The sequence below is a fragment of the Lipotes vexillifer genome, unplaced genomic scaffold (genome assembly GCF_000442215.2).
Source record: "Lipotes vexillifer unplaced genomic scaffold, Lipotes_vexillifer_v1.1 scaffold343, whole genome shotgun sequence".
In the NCBI taxonomy this organism is placed as follows: Eukaryota; Metazoa; Chordata; class Mammalia; order Artiodactyla; family Lipotidae; genus Lipotes; species Lipotes vexillifer.
The window spans coordinates 1,638,586-1,644,585 of record NW_006777506.1 but is presented as its reverse complement, the minus strand read 5'-3'; the positions used below and the strand labels follow the sequence as shown (position 1 = coordinate 1,644,585).

Here is a 6,000-nt window from a genome sequence, read left to right as displayed (position 1 = left end):
CTATTCAGGTATTTTTGTAGAATGTCCTCAAATTAGTTTGGTTTGATGTTTTTCTTATGATTTAACTGAGAGGTTATTAGTTTTGAGAGGAAGATCATAGAGGTGACGTGCCATTCTTCACACATAGTATCAAGAGTATATGGTATCAACATGACATGTCCTTAGAGTTAACCTTGACCACCTGGCTAAGGTAGTGTTTGCCACGTTTCTCCACTGTAAAGTTACTTCCCCCCCATTTTTCACACTCTTTGGAAATAAGTCCCTAAGTAGAACCTGCCCTAAAGGAGTGAGAAGTTATACTCCACTTTCTTGAGGAGGGAGTATCTACATAAGTTATTTTGAAATATTCTGCATGGAAAATTTGTCTCTGTTCCCCCATTTATCTACAGTTGGCCTTTGAACATCACAGGGCTTAGAAGCACCAAACCCCACACAGTCAAAAATCCATGAATAACTTTTGACTCCCCCCAAACTTAACTACTAATAGCCTACTGTTGACTAGAAGTCTTACCAATAACATAAGCAGTCAATTAACACGTATTTTGTATGCTTTATGTATTATATACTGTTTTCTTACAATAAAGCAAGCTAGAGAAAAGAAAATGTTAAGAAAATCATAAAGAAAATATATTTATAGCACTGTATTGTTTTTATCGATATCGTAAGTTTACATGATCTATTTACAAGATGAATTATCTGTCCCTCAGTACCTACATCAATATTGTCTTATGTGATACAAATATTATAGACGTTTTATGTGTTACTAATACTAGATATCAGAATTGAAAAGATAGTGTGAAAAAGAAATTCATGTTTATTTACAGGTATAACCAATATATGCATTGATAACAAAGAAGCAGCAATACATTTGCTTTATTGTAGCCTACTATAATTAATATGATTGCTTCCTGGTAGCCTAGCCTATATACTAGTGAAACAATCACTGTAAAATTTTTATAAAACTGTAAAAAACTGTCCCTTACTGACAAGGTACCTCCTGACTTCAAGTACAAAGCATCAATGCAACCAATCCAGAAAAAGTGTTCTCATTGTCCAAATCTTCTTGTACAGTCAAAAGACTGGCAGCTGGTGTTTATCTTTTCCCTTCAAGGCTCAGGATTAACAGCTTTATAGATAAGGGAAGTCCTAATCATAAACCTTGACTGCATTTGCACAAAACAGTAGAGTTAGCCTATCCCTTCCTGCCTGTAAATCCTGATGCTTGCTTCTCTTCTTTAGTGATAAATTATCCTCTGTGGCTTCCCCCCACCTCCCCAGAATAGGGCAATTTCCTCTGATTAAAAACTTGTTCAGGCAGATAATCTTTCTCCTCCATGATTTTTTTAGTGACATCTGGGAACTGGTCTGCTGTCTCTTGGTTGGCAGAATCTGCTTCTTCTGATATCGTGACATTTTAAAGCCAAATCTCTCTCTAAAATTATCAAACCTTCCTTTGCTGGCATTAAATTCTCCAGCTTTAGACCTTCCACTTTCCTTTTGCTGTAAGTTATCATGTAATGACTTTGCTTTTTCTGAAATCACAGTAGAGTCTATAGATATGCCTTTCATATAGCAATCCTGCACCTATATAAAAGCTGCATTTTCATCAATGATCTGATAAAGAAATGCAAAGTGCTCTCAGATGAGCTGAAAACATTCCCAGGAAGGTAAGCGTGGCTAGCACTTTCCCAATATGATTGGCAGACTAGAATAAAAGTCCCTTTCCTTGGAGACTGATGTCCTGTGTGTAATAGAGAAGGGATGGGGAGAGTGGGGAGAGAGGAATGAGGCCATGCAGTCAGCTGGCAATAATCACATGAAGGTCGTGGCAGGAAGAAGAGCCAGCGCTGACAAGCCTGTCCCCTATGGTTTCTACGGCCTTCTGATTGTACTATGTATGCTAGGTACAGGCAACCGCTGTTCACTTTTCTTCCTGCAGGAAGATTTGGCTATTCCTTGCAAGATATTAGAAAAATACTCTTTTCCCACTAATTAGAAGCCTCCTACATGGAAAGGCGACAGGTGGACCCAGCCTGCTGACCTAACCATCTGTGCACCCAAAGTAGCAAGTATGGGTTTGGAGTTGCAGGAGAAAGACACTTAGGCATCAGAAGCATTTTTACATATGGCCTTGTTTTTTTCCTCAAGTATAAACGAAGCATTTGGTGACGTGAAATTGAGTCCAAAGTGAAAACACAAACACAAACCCATGAACAAAATGCAACCCACCACTCTTCAAGTTGATGACATTAAATAATTTCCCCAGTTAATAAAAAATAGCCACGGGGGGGGGGAAAAATTACTGTAAGTTTTGTTTACTACAACCAGACTTCCCTGGTGGTGCAGTGGTTAAGAATCCTCCTGCCAATGCAAGGGACACGGGTTCGAGCCCTGGTCTGGGAAGTTCCCACATGTTGCGGAGCAACTAAGCCCGTGTGCCACAACTACTGAGCCTGAGCTCTAAAGCCCGTGAGCCACAACTAATGAGCCCACACCACAACTACTGAGCCCATGCTCCTAGAGCTCTGCTCCACAACAAGAGAAGCCACTGCAATGAGAAGCCCGCGCACCACAATGAAGAGTAGCCCCTGCTCACTGCAACTAGAGAAAGCCCGGGGCGCAGCAACAATGACCCAATACAGCCAAAAATAAATAAATACATTTTTAAAGTTTTATTTACCACAACCTTACCTTTTCTCAACTGGACCGTGTTCGGGAGAACGCTGGTTTGTTTTGAAGAGGCTATTTGGTTTGCAAAATAATGAGCAAAATTTCTTCATTAGCATTTTCTTCGGATATTGCTAAATTTTTACAAGTGGTAGTGACACAATTTTAAGAAGTTCTACTTTAGGGGTAACTGGGGAGGCTCAGAGAAACCTGAAATCCCCTTTCTAGCCCTGGTCTGAGAGGATGTGATGCAGTTTAAAGAATTTTCCTGATTCTCACAAATTAATCTGAAGTTAAGGCTCAATTTTCGGTCATCCCCAAACCACCAAGCTATTTGCTCATATTAACAAATTAAAGTACCTGAAGCATAATTCATTCTTTACCTGTATACTAAAAACCCCGTTGCATTGATTTTTTATAAGCCTTTTTATCTCTGTGTAAAAATATATATATACACAAGTGTATGATGTATATTTTAGTTCTTAACTTTTTTTATGGTTTTTAATATGTATGACCAACGTAGCCATTGCTTTAAATGTGCCATGTAAATATAAACACGTCTTATCAGATTAAAATAAAAAAAGCTGCATTTTCAGTATGTGATGAAAAGGTATTTTGTAAAACGTGCAAGGTTTTCATGCCTGCTGGCGTAGCTGCAGTAATGGTTTCACAAATTTCCTTTTCTTTTTTTACAGTCGTCCTTAGGCTGGATTCACTTACCTTGAAGTGGAGGGCAACCACAGCTGCAGACCTCAATTACGGTACGTATCAAGCAGTTCAACTTTTTTTTTTTGTAATGTCATGACTTTTTTCTGCTTCTTAGAAGGAGCACTTCCAGCACCCCTAGTAGCATTTTGTATTAGTCCCATGGTGTTATTAAAGGTTTACAGTATTGCACTAAACACAATGAAAAAATACATACAAACCCTGAGAGATCACTTTTTATTGTGATATGCAATTTACTGGAGAGACGAACTGCTCCCACAGAGATGATTAGTGACACATGGCATTTTAAGCAGATACAACACTTAAGCTCACTGCAACAGCAACAGGAGGTGGCCATGAAATTATTACAGTAGCACAGTATGTACAACAGTTAATTTTATGCAGTTATGGTTTAGTACTGCATCTTTAAGTTTGTTAAGATTTCTCTTGACTTTGAATGGAGACATCTATGGTTTGTGCTTGTGTGCTTGATACATTTTAGCTTTTTGTAATAGTTTTGTGTATATTTTATGGTAGCAAATAATAGACTAGTATCTACAGATATTTTATGCATTTATGACATATGTAGCTTTTTCTTAATTTTTTTGAATTCACAATTCTTCTGTGTGTTACTTCAAATTGTCACAAATTTCCAAAATATTTATTGAAAAAATCCATGTATAAGTGGACCCACGCAGTTCAAACCCAAGTTATTCAAGTATCATCTTTCCTCATTTGATCATGTATTTATGAATATTTATTTTATATACATTTGTGTGTCTATTTAAATGGCATTTATTTATTTTACTTAATTGTATCTAATATATTTATATACATTGATATTTTGCCTATAATTATATTAAATCCATAGATTATTTGGGGGAAAACTGATGAGATATTGAAACTGTCTATCCATGAGCATGGTATGTCTCTTCATTTAGTTAAATTTTTATTTTTACTTTTTGCTTTTATTTTATTGAAGTATAGTTGATTTACAATTTTGTGTTAGTTTCAGGTGTACAGCACAGTGATTCAGTTATATATATATTCTTATTCAGATTTTCTTCCCTTATAGATTATTACAAAACATTGAGTATAGTTCCCTGTGCTATACAGTGGGTCCTCTATTTAAAAATTTAAAATTATCTTTCAATAAAATTTTTCTTTCTCTTCCAGAAAGATCTTAACACATTTTAAGATCTTAATTAATTACTGGATTTTATTTTATTTTTGTTGCAACCCATCAGTCACGATTCATGTAAAAGAAATCATACCTGTAAATTTAATCAAAGAAAATTTAAAGTAAAGAATTACTAACTAGAAAAAGGTGATTAGCTTCTAAAAAGAGTAAAAGAGAACTCTAAATAATACAGAAATAGCAAATGTAGGCAGTAGTTACTGCTTCTAGGACTGAAGGAAAATTTCTAAGGAAGAATACATTTGGAAAAGCTCTCCTTCTGTGGCTGAGATTCAGATCTCATTTAAGAGAGAGTGTCTGTGGCTCACTGGATGTTGGAGAAGTTCAAAAAGAAGCTAAAGCCTGAACTGGTGAGCAGGCTATTAGGGTGCCAGTACTTGGCAAACAGGAATCTATCTGCTGAGGTATCAGATAAATTTGTTTGTGGGTGTGCAACACTGTGTCTCCCATACATCACTGACAAGAAAGTCACTCCCTGAGGTATCAGCAAAATGTGGGCACTACTGAGTCTTTTGCACACCACTGACAGCCAAACTGTAGCGATGGAAGGAAGGTACACCAAAAACAGGAAGAGAAGCTCTTTCCTGTTACACCTTGTAGTGTCCCAGTAGTGCCCTCTACTGACAAATCCTAACATTGTGCCAGCAGGCAAAGGAGAAATGTTTACAGGATCCAGATGCAGCACTACAAAGCAAGATAAAGAAGGGTAGATCCCGCATGCTATCAAATATAGTATTTTAAAAAAATAGTATATTCTCATTGTTACTGGTATATAGAATTATCTTTAATTTTTATCTATTGATATTATATTTGCCAACTTTTATATAGAGTATTCTAATTATTATTAGTGCATAGAATTACCATGAATTTTTGCCTATTGATATATGGAAACTTTGATAAACTCTTATTAACTCTAGTTTATCTGTGTATTCTTCTGGTTTTATATGTTGACTATTATCTCTGAATAATGACTCCTTTGTTTCCTTCTTTATAATCCTTACACAGGTTTTTTCCCCTTTTTCTTGTCTTATTGAGCTGAATAGGACTTACAGAACAATGTTAAAGAAAATCGGTGATAGTGGCATTCTTAACTTGTTTCTGAGTTTTAAGGGAATGCTTTTAATATTTCACCACTGAATATAATATCTAGTGTAGGGTTTCTTTTGGTAGATTATAGGTTTAAGAAAGTTTCTCTGTATTCCAAAATTTAGGAAAGTCTCATCATTGGAGTGATTTTTCTTTAAAGGCATACTTTCAGGGAGACCTTTATTAAAATTACAGAAAGTTGGGAAACCTAAAATTAAATTTATTAGTTTATTAGAAACAGAGTATAGTTAATAACATTAATAACATTTCACATTTAATATTTTATAGTTTATGAAAATCCTTCATATTTGCTGCTTATTTGAGCCACAAAACAACCATTTGAT

General features: G+C 35.7%; 1 pseudogene; it reads left to right on the top strand.

Moving 5' to 3' along the window:
- The first annotated feature begins 1,792 nt into the window (after positions 1-1,792).
- LOC103090638 (elongation factor 1-alpha 1-like) overlaps positions 1,793-6,000 on the top strand; it is a 31,625-nt pseudogene continuing 27,417 nt past the window's right edge.